This window comes from Corapipo altera, unplaced genomic scaffold (assembly GCF_003945725.1).
Source record: "Corapipo altera isolate COAL_440 unplaced genomic scaffold, ASM394572v1 268, whole genome shotgun sequence".
In the NCBI taxonomy this organism is placed as follows: domain Eukaryota; kingdom Metazoa; phylum Chordata; class Aves; order Passeriformes; family Pipridae; genus Corapipo; species Corapipo altera.
The window spans coordinates 2,957,877-2,974,672 of record NW_020884901.1 but is presented as its reverse complement, the minus strand read 5'-3'; positions in this window follow the sequence as shown (position 1 = coordinate 2,974,672).

Sequence of the window (16,796 nt, the reverse complement as noted above, 5' to 3'; positions counted from 1 at the left end):
GTAGAGAGAGTGCTGATTCATCTCGCTGCCACTTGAGACAAAAGAACATCTAATTAAGTCACCCGTGTATAAATAAATGTACAAGGTCCAACCTCGGGAGCACAGAACAGCACTGGAAAAACTCAGCAATGCACAATATGCTTTTCCTCTCTCTGGCAGGGCTGGAGCTCACATCTGGGACTACCCCTTTCTTTAGAAATACCGAAGAATGGGATAATTTTTTTGTTGTTTTTACAGTATTAGTTTTTACGTCAGACTTAGGTGATTTTCTCTTTCCCTGCAATTCAGCTGCGTTTCAGGTACACCGAGGCTTTGATAACCCTCCAAATCAAACTCAGAGCAGGGCCCACTTTCCAGCTCAATCAAAGGGTGCATGGGGTCTGTATCTCTTTTTGGAAGAGAGTGAAAAACAACAGCAAGATGGAAAAAAAAACAGTAAGCAAGTAATTGCTGGTGCTGCTCTAATTACCAGCACCCGCTGCACTAATGGTCCAGCTGATGCTCCTGCAGCTGCGGGACACGGCCCCAGGCTCCACGTTTTAATTAACCTCATTAAAGGGGCTTTGCATTTTGCTCAGGAAGTGGAGAGATCTGGCTTAGTCCTGCGGTGGGAGTGAGGAGTGGGCTGACAAGAGCTCAGAGTTGGGAAGTATTTAGCTTTTTTTCTTTTTTTTTTTTTTTCCCTTCAAAGCCACAGCTTTGGGATGTGGCTGTGGGAGTTCCCTCTGCCCTGTTCCCCAGCATCTTCCCAGGATTTGCAAACTGCTGGTGGTTGCTTGACACTTTCTCCCCCTGAGCAAGCAGCTGAGCGTTCCTGGCTGCTGGACACAGGCAACCATCACCTCTTCCCTGTGGAAGTCTTTACCATAAAACTACTGATCATTATTTTTATGGCCCTCTTCCTCCTCGAGCTCTTGCTGTTAACACGCCAAAAGAGCCCTTTGTTGTGTTTTGAGGCAATTTGTTTTGATGGCATAACGAGGTTGATAAATTACCACCTTGGCCGGGAGCTTTGGGTGTTTGTGAAAGGAGAAATCCCTCGGTGTCTCTTCCTTGTGCACACTCATTAGGGCTTTTACAGTGCCCTCAGGCAAACACAAGTCAAGGGTAAAAATAACAGAAGGTGTCCCTGCCCATGGCAGGGGGGTTGGAATGAGAAGATCTTTAAGATCATAATTCCAACCCAAATTATTCCATGATAATGGGAAGAGTATTTGCCACCCTGGTGGCTGTGCCCAGGAAGAGGTGACTGGCCCTTGCTGGAGGCAATGAGCTGATGCAGGATGACCTTGCCTGCCAAGAACCATATTTTTGAGGCAGCAAAGCACTAATCATCTCCGGTAGTTTGAGTGATTAAAAGTGAGAAGATCTGAAAGTTCCTGCAAGTGAGTAATAATAACATCTCCCTCCCTCTGCTCCAAACAGTGGGCTGGGAGATTATAATTAAATCCATAATCTATGCACACACCCCGCTGCTTTCCACTGCTTGATGCTTTTTGGAGGTGATGCTGCTCCAGCCCACATCCCAGGCCCATGCTGGCTGTGCAGGAGTTTTCACTGTCCCAGTCTCAGAGGCATCTGTCTAATTGCACCAGCAACATTTTTTTTTAATGTGCTTTCCTACATTGCCTCCATCTGATAAGGTCAAACCCACCTTGAGGACAGCTGCTCTGCTGTCTGCTCTGGCTTTGCCTCTTTGGGATCCACGGAGGACAGAGCTGCTCTGACCTTTTCCATAAACCTGCTTAAAGGTGACAAAGAAATACACATAATGTATTTCTCAGAGCAGTTTGGAGGGAGTGCCTGTGGTGTATTTTATTTGTCGTTACAACCTTCTCAAAGAATCACTCACAAGGTGGGAGGGCACCTGGCTGATTTTCATGGAAAATCAAGATAAGTAGAGATAAGCTACCTTCAGGGCAAACATCCCTGGCTAAAATTGGAATTGAAATTTTAAGGCCAGGAGGTAAAGGACAGAAACAGCAATCAGCCTGCTCTGGGGTCTTCAGCAAGTCTGGTTTTTCTTCTATCTATTTATTTATTTTTTAAGTTGGGACTGACACTGCTGAAGACATGAAAAATTAAACCAGATTTTCAAATGGGTCCTTGCAAGGCCATTGCTGTGATATGGTGGAGGTTTCCATGGGCTTGGCCATGGTACAAATGTGAGGTCAGGAGCTACAAAAGGCCCCAAGGAGGTCCCAGCTCAGCACTGACTTGGCTGCTGGTGCAAACCATGGCCACCAACACCATGAGCTCAAACACCATTATGCAAGGGAGAAACCAGATTTGGGCACTGGTGACTGCAGAGAGCTACACTTGACCCATTTTCCTCTGGCTGATGGATACAGGGACTGGTAAAAGCTCCATAGCAACTGGATGTGCACAGTTTAATTATGAAATCCCCATGGTGCTCCCTTGCAAAGATAAATGGATCTGGGATATTTTCCCCTCTTGCAGCCATTAAAAAAAAACCCCTCTATATTTAGAAGGTCCTGTTCCACTTTGCTGTGTGCCAAGCAGCAGCACAGCTTGAGGAAGGACAATGCTTTGGATGAGTATGTTTAGGTCAACACATGGCACATCCTTCCAGGAAGGTTTGTGAGCCTGAGGAGTCTGGTTGCCATCCCATGGCACTTTGGGTGCTCATCTTCTCCCAGGCAAAGCCAGTGCCAGGCATCTCACACCCATTTGACCCCAGTGCAACACCAGGTATAATGGATAACCCAATAACCCCATCCCAGACTTTAATCCCAAATGGGGGGCAGATCCAGCAGTGGTGTTGGATCAGTGAGTATCACTTGTAAAAGATTTCAGAAAGACAAGGCAATAGCAGAACTCTATTACTGAGACTATTTTGGGTTCTTTCCTTGTTGTCTTTTTTTTAAGCTCTTCACAACAGCTCAGGTCAGCTCTTATTACAGTCAGCTGTCCCTCCTGTCCCCTGGCACGGAGTATTGAGACACAGACAGTGAGAACTTTTAGATGGCACAATAAATAAAATAGATGCTATTATTACAGCACTGGCCTGTTTTCTGCTGCCATGGTATCTCTTCTCTTGTCTGACTTATTGCTGATGTCTTCTGTCAGCCCAGCTTGCCTTTCTTGGTTATATGATTTATGGTCCAGGGAGACAGAGCAGAAACATGTGAAAATTGCAAATGAGGATACTGGGAGGAGCACAGGAGAAAGACAGGGAGGGGTTGTGATGAGGGTGTGCAAATGGGTCCTGCTCCCACTACCATCTGACAGGAGATGGGGTTTGGGACAGTGTGCTCAGACAACCGAGCAGCTTCGCTCCGGGGCTCCAGCTCCCAACCTCTGAGCTGGGAGAGGTAAAACCTGGAGCAGAGACAGCAATCCCTGTCTCTTCCCAAGGTGAGCTTCCCAAGCTATGTGTGAATGCCTCCAGTGGGGGTGACATCTCATCCTAAAGATCCAGGCAACAGCCACCACTGCCCAGATCCAGCAAGAGCACAACACCCAGCAGGCAGAGCCTCAACTGCTGCAAATTGGTCTTGTTCCTTCTGCTTCAAGGAGTTTGTCCTCATTCATATCTGTTACTCTGCAGCCAAGGTGGCTCAGGTGTGGGCAGGAGGGGAACCACAGGCTGCTCCTGCTTTGGGAAGCTGTCCTTGCTGTTGGTGGCTGCAGCTCAGCAGGATGATGCAATTTTCATTACCGTGGCTGAGGCTCGTGATAATTGAAAGCTGTTCCATTTGGTCCTGCAGCCTCCTCAAACTCCAGGCGCCTCTCACGCATCCCTCCTGCTGCCAACCCAAAACCTGGGAGGAATGTTAAGTGTCAAACAAACAGACACTGATTTTTGGAGCCTTTCATTGCACTCTCTGTGAGAGCAGGGCTGGGGAAGGGGGTTCAGTGTCTTTGGGGTGTGGGGGACCCTGCTGGCACCCCCTCTTGCAGGGCAAGTCCAGGTGTGTGAGCGAGAACTTGCGTGCTGGGGGGGAAGAGCAAGTCCAAAAGGTTCCCTGTAATCCTCCCCAAAGTTCAGGGAGAAGATGAGAAACGAGGATTTGGGTTAGTTTGAAACGAAAATTAAACCAGTGCATTGTTTCATTTCCTTGCACCGAACAGCACAGGAATTCCAAAGGCTGTTTGGAGGCAGATGCTGCTCCTTTAATCTGGTCTTTTGGCCAGTTATACACACATGTACTAGTCCTGCTTGGATTACACTTTTGCATCAAGGATTACAGCTCAAATCCAGCAGTGCTTTTAATGCCTGGGGTCGGGCAGAGCAGCTGACGTTAATATTTTCGGGAGCGCAAACACAACCAGAGGGTTCGTCATTATAAAGTATGATGTGGGATTATAATGCACGTTGGAGAATTCAGACACAACTGGCACATTTCCAGCTGTGTGTTTTTCTTGGGCCATGTCATCCACTCGTTGATCAGTTCTAGATTCCAGATAATTGTTGCAGGGAAGATTTGATGAGCGGAGCCTCCCTGGAATATTGATGCAGGGTGCTGTGCTTGCACAGGGGAGCTGCACACCCTGCCAGGTCCACCCAGGGAATCCCAATTAGTGCCCTTCTGAGCTACCTGCTTGTGAGCCAAGTGGAAACTTCAGTGCAGGAGACATTGCAAATACACAAGTAAACACCCATATCCAGAAGCTGGCAAGAGGAACCAGAGGATTCTGTTGCTTTGGGTTCTGGGGGCTCTGTTGTTTGTGCCAGTTTAACATCCAGCTGCAAGCACAAAGGTGCTGTCTATAGGTGCATGTATATAAATTACATCTAAAGATTAGATGATTGGGTTGCCCTAAAGCACCCCTATGAATCTCTATAGCTTCCCAGATAATCTTTCTTCCTGTTGGCCGTGCTCAAGATGTGGGTTGCAGGAGACTGAGTTACAGGGGTTTAAAGAATTACCATTTATTAGCAACCACTATGCAGAATCTTAAACTGTTAGGGCCAAAATAAATAAAAAAAGAAAACACAAACCACCAAAAAACAGTTCCTTTGTCCAGTCATCTCAGGAAGGTCTGGATGACTGAGCAATTCCCCAGCTCCTTCTGGATCAAACCTTCTGTTTGCCATAACACAAATCCGACAAAGCAAAGCAGGTAATTGCTCCTGTTGGGTAAACAGAGGAGTAAATCTGTAGGAAAATGTTTCCTTGAGCAGGGAATGCCAACTGGGAAGTGCAGCTACTCCAGCTGCTCTGCAGCCAAGGAGGCCACTGCCATGAGCAAGGAGGTACCCCCAGTGCCAAAACCACTGTGCAGCAGGACCTGGGGAGAGAAGGGCAATTCCCCAGCTGTGGTTTCACACCATCTTTTCTGGCTTGGGAAGGGTTAAATCTCTGTTGCCAAGGCTTGTTCCTCAGGCCCTGCAGAGAGGGTGCTAATTGAACAGGCTGAATGGCCAAGGGATTAGCAAGAGAAACAGGTGAAAATGAGATTGAGAAAGGAAAGGAGGAAGAGGCTAATTGGCTTCCACCTGCCCAAAGCCATGTGGTCCCCCCAGCTGAGGAGCATCTTCCTCTGGGTCGGGGTTTGCCTTGGGGACCAGGAAGCTGGAGCTGTGCCTGGGACCAAAATGAGGACAGTACCTTCAGGTTAAGTAGATGGAGGAATCTGCAGGGAGCATTGGGCTTCCTTGTGCCTGCATGACCTTGATGGCATCACTGTGCTTTCCTTCCTCAGTTTCCTTTTCCACTGCTTTGGAAACACAAGAAGTCCTTGTTTGAAGGGCACAGCCTCATCAGCATTCCCTCTCCAGAGCCTGGGTTTGGGGTTTGCTTCCAGAGGCTGTTGCAGGGAATAAGCTGGACAACTTTGAAGTTGCCTCTGTCATCCATCCTTTTGTCTGCTTTCAGTGACTGGTGACAACGTGACAAGGGAGAGGTGAATGTCACATCCTCACTGGAGAAATGGGCTGGTTTCTCACCCATTTGGGTGTGCCTTAGTCACTGGTGTGGTTGGAGGAGGAACCCAGCAGGTGCTGAGCAGCACCAGCAAGGAAGGGCCAGACTAGGAAAAATAAAGCTAGTAAGAATTTTAAGATGAATCAAGGCAAGATTACTGATATTGTGCCATTCCAGCAACTGTTTGTTTCAATATCTCCTCTGAAGCAAAAATTGTTGACTATTCAGTTCACTCAAACAGTCAGGCAATGCAACAGGCTGCCCAGGGAAGTGCTGGAATCACCATCGCTGGAATTGTTCAAAAGGCATGTGGATGTGGCACTGGGGACATGGTTCAGTGGTGAATATGGTGGTTGGACTCAATGATCTTAGAGGTCTTTTCCAACCTAAATGATTCTCTGAGTCAATGTGAGCAGTGCCAGGCTTCCAGCCCACAAGTGACAGCCTGTGTTCAGCACAGCCCAGCTTCCCTTGGCAGCCCTAAACCAAGCAGGGTTATTAAACTTGCTTTTAATTTTATTGTGGCTAATTATAAATATTTTAACTCTTGCTCAGGACATAGTATTAGGTGTTAGCTGGAGTGGATTGTTCTCTCTAAGGCTGCTGTTTTTCCAGTGATTCTCTGAGAGACTCAAAAGCAACTTGGAGTTCACTTGCAGGTGAATCTGGACCACTCATTTCTTCTGCTGGGCTGTGGGATGCCACGAGGATCAGTTGTATATTTGCACATAGTAATATCTGGCAAAGCTTCAGCAGCCTCCCTTGCTGGGGCCAGGCACTGTCAGAGATCAGCTGTGCTCAGCTGAGCCCTCTGAGAGCACAGGCCTTTTATTCCATCTCTACTTGCAGGTTCAAAGAACTCAAGGTGGCTTTGCTGCTGGAGAGTGAGGTGAGTTCAGTTGAGGACTCTGCCTTGAGTCATCTTGCCTGAAAATCACTCTGGGTAAACTTTCCATTTCAGTAGATTTAGGAAAGCAGAAATTAGGCTGCTTGGGGATTTTAGATGGTGGCTGAGGTTGATAAAATATTGAAGAGGCCTGCCATCTGTAACTCCCAGTGGAGCAGGGAGCACAAACACCAACTGGGCAGCTCACCCACATGCCAAGAGCAAGAGAGATGATTGTCCTGCTTTGATGGGCACCCATCCTGCAGGAAAAGTACACATCTGGTGGCCAGGATGACAGATGGTAGAGTTTGTTTGGTATTTGCATTCCTTTTTTTTGCTGTTATTTGTGACTACCACAGTCAGGTGAAGGCAGCCCTGGGAACACCCAGCACTGGCAGTGGGCTTTTACAGCCATGGAGCAGAGCTCTGCTCTCTTGCTGTAACTTCATTTAAATAGATTTTTGTTACACACCTTAATTAAACCAAATAACCGAAGGAAAGTGTTTCCCTACAGACTTGGTGTTGGTGTGGGACAAAAGAAGAAGTTGTAATGAGACTTTACATCCTGGGGTGCTGTAATCATGTCCTCAAGGGCTGTTCAGGGCTGCCTTGTGTAAAGACCTGTCCCAGGAGGGCACATGACACCAGGAATGGTATTGGGTCCATCTAGTGGAATAATTAGGCTCAGGCCCTGTGAGAAACTGTACACAAATTAAGTCATTAATTGCAGTTTCAGTCTGGCCATGAGGTGCTTCTTCCCATTTTTGCCAAAGAAAATACTAAAAGTTGAGTCTAGTGCAAGTAAAATGCGAGGCACTCTCTGTTTTCACATGTGAGGTGGAGAATCCTTGGGAGAATTGGGCTCCTTGTTCCTGCTCAGCTTTAGCTACAGACAGAGTTAAAAGAGCAGCACTATTTGCAACACAAAGACAGATCTCTCTCAGTTTGTGTGTTTGCTTGATGTGGCCCATGGCTACAGATCCTGCTACAGCCAAAGGAGCAGCTCAGATCCTCCTGGAGAAGGCGACTATAAATAGGCTGCTTTGATGTATAAAGATGTTAAATGGAAAACAAAGGAAGGAAAACAACAAACATTGAAAGCATTTACAGCTCCCAGTTCCTAAGGGCAGGGTTGAGTGGCAGAAGTGATGCTCCAGTGAAATGCCAGGGCAGGAGTGAATCCCCTCTGGTCCTCAGCTGGCTTTGCTGGGATAGGGCTGGTGGGACAGAGGGAAGGTCAGCAGAGACATGGGATTTAGGCAAGGAAACTTGCCTTTGGCTTGAAATCTTTACATGACCAAAAGGGCAAGGCTTTAGCAAAATAATTCGTGTTTCAAGTGCGGTTTAAAAGAAATACAGAATTTTAAAGTGGCTCCTTTCTGTGTAGAAAGCAAAGTGCTTCTCCCAAAGTCCCACTTTCTGTTATGCTCATGCAGACTGTGCAATCAAATCCAGGAGACACCAGGATTTGGGAGACCCCCCGTGTGACCCAGGAGAGATGAAAGCTGCTCTCCTGCCCTGGTCCTCCTGTTGGTTCTGGTGCCAGGCTTGGCAGCCTTGTTCCAGCTCTGGTGCAAGGACATTCTCTCACAGGGCAGGTGTCTGCAGGAAGGAGCTCTGTAGAAGTTATAATCAAAAATGGAAAGTCCTATTTCATTCTTTTTTTTCTGGTTTTGTCATCGTATTTCCAGCTTGGCAAATGAAAGCATTGTCTTCTCCTTTGCTGGGACTCCTGCACAGCCTGTCTCAGGCTAAATTTAATCTGGGTCTAGTAGCAAGTCCAGTCTGAACTGATCTTGCACTCTCCCTGAGCAAACCCATTCTAAATGCCAGGATGTGGCAGGCAACCTCCCAGGATTTGGGGAGCTCCGAGGTGAGATCCTGCACCTTGGTGACTTGATGAGTGGGTGTTGGCAGCTGCACATCTGGGACATTCCACCCTGCCAAAATCTGGACAGTGAAGGACTCCTGAGCTACAAACCAAGGCCAAACCCTGCACACAGCCCTCCTTCCCCTGGCCATCCCTGTGCTGCACTGGCTTTGCTGAATGTTCCCTTTCCTCTGCCTCCCTTTCAAGCAGGTGTGGGAACGCATCGAATCTGTGATAAATTAGGAGTTTTTCCATTCTTCTCCCCAAACGTTTTGTTTTCCTGCCGAGTCTGCCACAGGTGAAGGGATGCATCTCCTCTGCTGCCTCCAAAACAAGCCTGGCAGGCTGTGGAGTCCAGGTGTTCCGGCTTCACCTCTGAAATGATGCATTTTCTTCCCCACAGAGGTGGCCACGTGTTTCCCAAATAGCTTTTAGACTTGCCTTAACCTTTTCAAACTCTTCAGTAGCGGGGCCTGCGCTGTTATTTTCCGGATCGAGTTGGCATTTTAACAGGAAAATAGCCTTTCTGTAAAGATTGTAATTTTCACCAGCAAAAAAATGGATTTATCGAATAAAAGGATGGATTTTTTCCATTGGGGGAATGGGAATGGCAACTCCCCTGTGCCTGCTGGGATGGCTGCTGTCTGCTTTGCTTTCTGCCTGCAGAAGAACCAGCCAGGTGGGCAACATGCAGCTGAAAACTGGCTCCCTCCAAAGAGATTTAATTTTTCTGGCATGATTTTTTTTTTCCCCCCTGTAAAATATTCTACCTTTTTATTTTCTGCTCCAATTTAGAGCGAACGAATACAAATAAATCAACTCCCAATTATTTTCCCCCTCTGTTTCCCCCCAGGGCTGTGCTGTGATTGTGTGGAGATAAATAAATTAGGTTAAACAATGGTAAATTGTCCTGAGCTGCCTTTTATTATCAGAAAGTCGGGTTGGCAACTAGATAATTTGCTGATGTTATTTTACATGATCTTAGTTCCTGCATCTATTCATGAGATTATTCCAAATGTTATATTGGTGCATTTAAATTAAGCGTGAAAGTGTTTTAGGGCTTTTTGCAATGATTGCTTATTTATTTTATTATCAATAATAAATTTAAACCAAAGCTTGAAGCTTCCACTTTCAAGGACAGTAAAAGGCAGAGGAGAAGCAGCTGGTGCCACATAAACAGCAGCTCTTATGAAACAGAGCTGAGATTGTGGAAAGGCTAAAAAGAAACTGAGCTGAGACTTTTGGGTCCTTCTCCCAATTCTTTCTCTTTTGAAGTGAATTTTATCTTTTCTGGGCTTCACAGCCATTCCAAATGAAAGGGGAAGGATGAATTTCGTTGATGTTGCAGTGATGTTGCTGTGCTAAGTGGGGAAGTACTTAAAGGCTTCTGGTAGGAGTGGTGGGAAATTTGCCCCTGTGGTTATTTTTAAAGAAAAAAAGGTTGGTTTTCATAGAATCCTAGAATGGTTTGGGTGGGAAGGGACCTTAAAACTCACCTCATTCCAACCCCCTGCCATGGGCAGGGACATTTTCCACTAGCCCAGGTTTCTGGACACTTCCAGGGATGGGGCAGCCGCAGATTCTCTGGAAGGAGCTTAATGGTCAGCACTGCAAATGCTCTTCTAAGCAATGCTATGAGCCCCAAAGGAATTCCAGAGAAGGTCCTTTTCCTTGGAAGCCACCAGCACTGTAAGGCAGCTCCAAGACTCGTGGTGCTGGATCTCCACGCCAGGACCAGAGCAGCAGTGCAAGTCTAATTTAGACAGAGAGGAAGAAAAGCTGTTATGTCCTTGGTCAGTTAATCAATTGGTCAATTAGGCAGCACACTGATGGGTTTGGAGAGAGCTGGGGAGTTGGGCAGCCCAGGGAAATGGAGGGAGCCTCTTCAAGGATGTTTTCCAGCTGCTCACTTGAATTCAGGGACAAAGAGCGTGCAAACAAAGCGTTCTGTGATTCTATGGTTTTCCTCCCTAAGATGGAATTAATGAAGTGAGAGAAAAATCAGTGCACAGAATGAACTCAGATGTGCATCAAGGATTTCACCCCTTTGTGAGCTGTGTGCAGCTGGGTGGATGCTCTCCCAGACACCCAAAAACACGACCCTCAAGTTTCCAAACAGGAGATGAGGCCAATCCTTATGACAGATGCTGTATTTGAGCAGAACAATATTGACATAAACCTTATTTCCCTAGAATATGTTGGCCCTTTAGGTCTTCCCTTCCCACATCTGGCTTATCCTGTGATTGCAGCTCCAGCAGGATGTGTAATGAAACACTTAATATATTATGACAAGTAAAGGGCTTTGCAGCCTGGTAGTTAATGTTCTCTTTCTTTGGTGTGTGTGGTTGATAGATCCTCTGCCTGTTTGTTTTTCAATTACTAGGTACAGTCCTAGTGACAATGATGCTGTTTCTAGCATTTGGTAGTAGAATCTTTATTATAATAATTATTTAAAATTAGAGGCTCAATGGAAATGCTCCTGACAGTGAGGGATTATTAGTGCTGATTAAAGCCAATGGCAGTACAGGCAAGTATTAATAGACTGCTCTCCCTGCACATTTTTCTCCCAGTCTCTCTCCTGGCTTGCATACTTTGTTCTTAGCTGTGCTTCTTTCCAGGGCACTTAGTAGCAATGTCAGGACCTCGCACTCCCAGATGGGGGGTTATTCCAAAGGAGAAGCCATCAAATTGGCCAGTATTTGTCCTGCAAGCTGCTGGGCTATGCTGGTGCTCTGGTGCAGTCCCATCAGCCACAGAAGTGGGTGTTCTGAGGCACCGTGGGGCAGTTCTGTAGCAGCGGTGAGGGGTGTCCTGTGCCAGCAAGATGTGTCATCACAGGGCAAAGCTTTGCTTCGGTTCTGACACGTGCCAAGCAGGCTTGTGTTCCCTGCAGTCAGGAGAAGAGCTGTAGCTTTTTCCTGCTCTGGGAATCCAGCCTGGATCAGAGCAGCAGGTTGGGGAGGATTTCCCATCTATCTGACTATTTCTCGGTTTCAGAGCTGAGCAGAGTTTGACGCAGAACCAAATTGATAACAAGACATTACGAGGGCAGTGGTGCTGAAGATAAACCCTGGGATCTCTCCAGCACCAGGAGCTGCTTCTCAAGAACTCCAAGAGCTTTGCCTTAGAGATGAACTGTGAGTGTGCACATGTGTGTGTGTATATATGGCATGGTGTAAAAATCAGGAGATGGGTTAGGAATCACAGCTATTATTAAAGCTGTGATAGAGATAGAACAAGAGTCCTTAAGTAGCACAATCACACGGGGCTGTATCATTTGAACTGCCTGGCTCTCTATCACTTTAACAAGTCTATAAGCCAAACATCTTACTTGTGCTTGGATGGGGATTTGTCCTAAGCACGGATTCTGCCTGAGAAGAATAAACTCAGAAGTACAGTTAATGAGGAACAGAAGATCATTTTCATTTTCTTTTTTTTCCTTTTTTCTTTCCTTCCCCCTCCCCCCCAGCCTGTGATCTTGAGGGTGAAGGTAAAGGATGGGAGCATGCCCTTCCCAACCCAGTGAGCATTGCCTTCAGGCAAGCTTTCATTACCATTCCAGACTCCTGGGGCTGAGGTGTGATCCAGGCTGTGTCTCTTTCCCTGCCACAGAGAGTATGGGCATGCAGGTGAAGAAAATGTGCTCTTATTTCTGCAAATTTCAGTAGAAAAAAGGCCATTTTGTGCGTTCCTGACAAGCTATTTCCAAGCTCAACTGCTCCCTCTCCCACTGCTGTCTGGGTGATTCAAGGCTCTGGCTGATAAGGAGGCAGTTGTTTGCTGCTTTTTTTTGTTGTTAGGATCAATAAGATCTTGAGTTTCTGCTGTTTGGTGGCTTTTGTGTACATTGCCAGGGGCAGTCTCTAAGCCCCAACCAACCTGGCCTTGGACACTTCCAGGGATGGGGCAGCCACAGCTTCTCTGGGCAACCTGTGCCAGGGCCTCACCACCCTCACAGGGAAGAATTTCTCTCTAATATCTAATCCAGACTAACGCTCTTTCAATATGTACTAATAGCATGAGTTACAGCACTATGAAAACTCAAACTGGTTAATTATAGAAGCTACTGAAAGGAAAGAAAGACTTGATCCCCCAAGAAAAGCAAATTAAACCTCACAACCCACAGCAGTTCTATAAAGAGGAGCATGTTCTGCTGCCTCCATCACACAGGAGGAGGGAAGAGAAGGGCGATGGGGAGAAGCAGGGGGAGCAGGAGGGAAGAAGGAGCAGAAGAGATGCTTCCTGCTGGGTTGTCTGTTGTGGCTCCCAAAACTCTTTGGTGTCTCTGCTTCCAAAATACTGGCATTGCAGCCCCGGGAAAGGTAAAGTCTCTGTGCTGGAGGAAAGCTGACATGATGCTCCTGGACTGAGGGTGACATTTCTCAGGGGTAGGATGCCTCCTGTTCCCAGTGTCAGGCTGATTTCTGCTCCTTGGACACAACCCAGGGCTGAATGCTCTTTGTGTGGAAGGCACATGAGCTTGCCCATCCCAAGCTGGCTGCCAAACTCTTCATTTTGCAGGACCTGTCCTCCTGCTGAGCCCTCAGGCCTTTCCTAAATCTCCTTGGCTTGTCTAGTAGCTAAAAAAAAAAAAAAAAAAAAGAGCAGAGCTGACGACAGAGATCTTCCTTGAAGGCTTCCTGAAATCCAAATTAATGATGTCATCTGTGATAGTCCAGAGCCCTACCTCCAACACCTGAGAAAAAGAAAAGGTTAAAAGAAGACCTAAAAATAAAAATGTTGGACTGTGTGTTCCCATTCTTTGCTGCTTTTTATGTTGGATAATCCCCAAATCCTTCCTTTTTGTCCAGCAGTTTTCCACATAGAATTTCTTCTGGATGTTCTGGGGTACCTTGGCTGCCCTAAAATAAATTTTCAGCAGATGGGTGATGTTTGCTGTGGTTGAAGCCCAGATGCCCAACTCAGGCACTGTGATCCTTGTGGGGAACTATGGGCTGAGCAGACTTTGGGGATGAAACCTCCCATATGGACAACATGTGATGACCCTGTGGGCAGAGCAGAGATTACAGCAGAGCTTCTCATCCTAAACCTCTCCAAACTGGCCTGAATTCTGCCCTTCCTCTGCTCTGACTGAAGCATTTGCTGTCCCAGGAATCGGGTTTCTCCTCAAGCCAGGATTAAAAATAAATTATTAAGCAAAAAACAAAGTTCCCCTTCCTCTCAGTTCCACCTACCAGTGTATAAAATGAAAAAGTATTTTTACACATATGTCCTACCACAGGAATCCACAACACCCTGGGCCTTCCCACTGACCTGCAAACATACCCACAAGAAACCCCCCAAGGCAGCGAGAGCCTGGAGGCTGCAGAAGGCTTGAACAGAAATGTGTCTCTCTTCCTCTTCTCGACACTTTCTGTGTGAAAGGAAGAACAGCTTTCCCTTCCCCCAGCCTGGGATATTAATAAAAACCTGGATCCTGGCCAAAAGTCTGCCTCCATATCTTGCTGGAGTAGATTACTTCGAGCTCATCCTTCTGTGCAGGAACGCCCTGGCACCTCCTCCGGGTGGCTGTTTCCTTGGGGAAAAGGCTTTGGTGGGCAGGGGAGCATCCCTGCCAGGGTCAGAGGCGGTCCAGGGGGGAAGGAAGAAGGATGGCTTGGGTGCAGAGGCCCCGTGGGGGGGTCAGGGCACTGCCCTCCCCCTGCTCAGCTGAGCCTTTGAGTCAGCAGCTCCCACCGCTCGGCAGCTTTAATCGTATTGTTCCTGCAGCACCAGCCTCTCTCCTCCCGGAGTAAAACATATTGCACAGCTCAAGTTGTCACTGCTAATGTTTCCCATCTGCAAGAACAAAAGCAGAAGTCAGCTCCTTCGCCCTTCGAGACTCACCAGTTATTTGCCACCAGGAATGGCAGAGAGATTACAGGCCATTAGCGGGAGGATTTTTGCCTTGTAAGGGGAAAGGCAAGCAGGAGAAAATCAGCTCTTGCATATTTTTAGCAGCTGAAATGAAGCTTTAGATGGATGCTCTCTACAGGTCTCCTCAAAGACCTCAGCCCTTCTTTTGGGGTGTAGTTAATGGACTGTAGAACTGTTGCTTATGTCCTCTGTTCCTGACTTCCCTCTCCCCACAGATCCATGTGCAGCAACTCCTTAACGAGGCTTTTCTGCATTCAGGAGCCAGAAAGGCCAAGCTTTCAGTGGCTGAGTGAATATATTTTACCAGTCTAACACAGGCTGTGAGGGTTTTCTAAGATGAGATCAATTGATTCAAATCAAAGGTTTCCTTCCTAAGAGACCAATGGCACATGTGGGGTGAGGGATTTGTGCTCAAGGACTGGCCTTGCCACAGAGCAGGGTGAGTTAGTGGAGCAGGAAATATTTGTCTTTAGTCCTTGCCCAACAGAAGAAAGACCCTGGAATGAGTTTAGAGATGCCTTTGGAGAGGTCCATCCATCCCACCTGCCCTTAGTGTTAGCAGCCCTTACCTGAGACCAGACACTTTGGAAAGCTTTCCTTTGGAGGGGCTGGCCCTGGAGTACCTCAGTTTTCTCTTGGATGATAAGATCAGAGTGAAATCCCACAGGAATTCTTCTGCAGCCCTTGCATGTCTTGCCAAGAACCCACGTGAAGCAAAACCAGGACTTCCTTCCTGACCCTCCTTCTGGTTGAGGTGACTCTTGAGGGAGTGTTGCTGCTGTCTTTCCAAACTGGTTGGAAGGAAGAGGAAGAAAAATGGGCACATCCCACTGACAGTTCAAGAACACCTAAGGCAGAAAATAGGCAGTAGGAATACGTGGAAAAAAACAGTGAGTAGGGCAAGGGGTCCAGAGAACACCTCAGCAGAAGAAAACTAAAGGAACCCTGTGGAAGAAAAGGCTGAAGGCAAAGAAAGTCCACCAAGTATGTTCAAGTTTTCCACGGAGAGGAAGAGAATTCAATTTTTTTTTTTTTTCTAATTTTACAAGTTCACTGCTCTCATGGCAAGAAATAATGGGATTAAAATAGCAGCAGAAGAAAATCTGGAGGAGACATCAGACAAACATCTGTCAGGAGAGGTTTTGGTCGAGCTGATCTTGCCTGGAGGCAGGGAAATGAACTCAATGATTTTTCAAGGTCCTTCTACCCTGTCTCCTGTGACTCACAATTGCCCTCTGGAGCCATTCACTTCTCTCTTGCCCTCCTGTTCTCTGTTTTAGGATGGTTAAGGTCTTCACCGAAGCTTTTTAGTTAGATGCCTACAGTTAGGAAGTATGAAAGGTCCCCCAAAGACTTTGCAACTTCGCTTTCCCCATCATGAAAGCCCATATGCCCTGGAGTAAGGTGAAACCCTGCTTTTTACTCAAAGCAGAGGAGATAGTTTGATTTTATAAACATATACAGGGAGAGAGACACTCATATATTATATATGTTGCATCTCTGTGTTTCTCCAGGGTTATTTTTGTGGTGAGTGGGCATAGATGAAAACGCAGGATGGAGACTGGGCCACTTTAAAACTCAGGGCACAGGCCAATTAAAGAGCAGCTGGACTGAAACTTCAGGCAAAGGGGCACATTGTTCATTTGTTTCGCTGTTTCATAAGCAAAATGCCCTGAAAGGTTAATGAAAGTGTTAGGCAAACTCAGCCACAGAGAGCATTGTGAGGCCAGATGACAAAAACAGGAGCTGACACTTCCCAACAAGTTCAAGAATGAGAATTTGTTTAAAATGTAATTAGTTGGTAAAAAAAAAAATAGAACAAAAAAAAAATCCCTGTGGAGCCAAGGCCCTGTGACTGTTTGCTGTGCCTTTAGATTGAACCAATACATCTTTCTGCATTCAGCTACCAGAGAGGGGAAAAAAAAAAATCCCTCTCATTTCCTCAGAGAGATGGAGGAAGAAGCATGAGCTGGTGGCTCACTCTGAGGGTCACACCAATACCACCCACTGTCTCTGACCTCAAGAAAGTCCTCAACCCCCCACCATCTGAGGCTGCCCAAGGGTCAGGGGTGCAGTGTTCACAGGCTGAGCTCTGATGTTTTGGTGTCGTTTACCAAGGGGAGCTTTGGCACCCAGAACAAAGTGCTCCAGATACAAATTGCCATTGTCACCAAGCCTGGCCCTGTGGGGACCTGCAGCTCTGCTGGCAAGTCTTGCTCCAGCCTCACCCAATGGGGACTTTGTCTTGTGATTCCAAATGAATCTCAGCCTG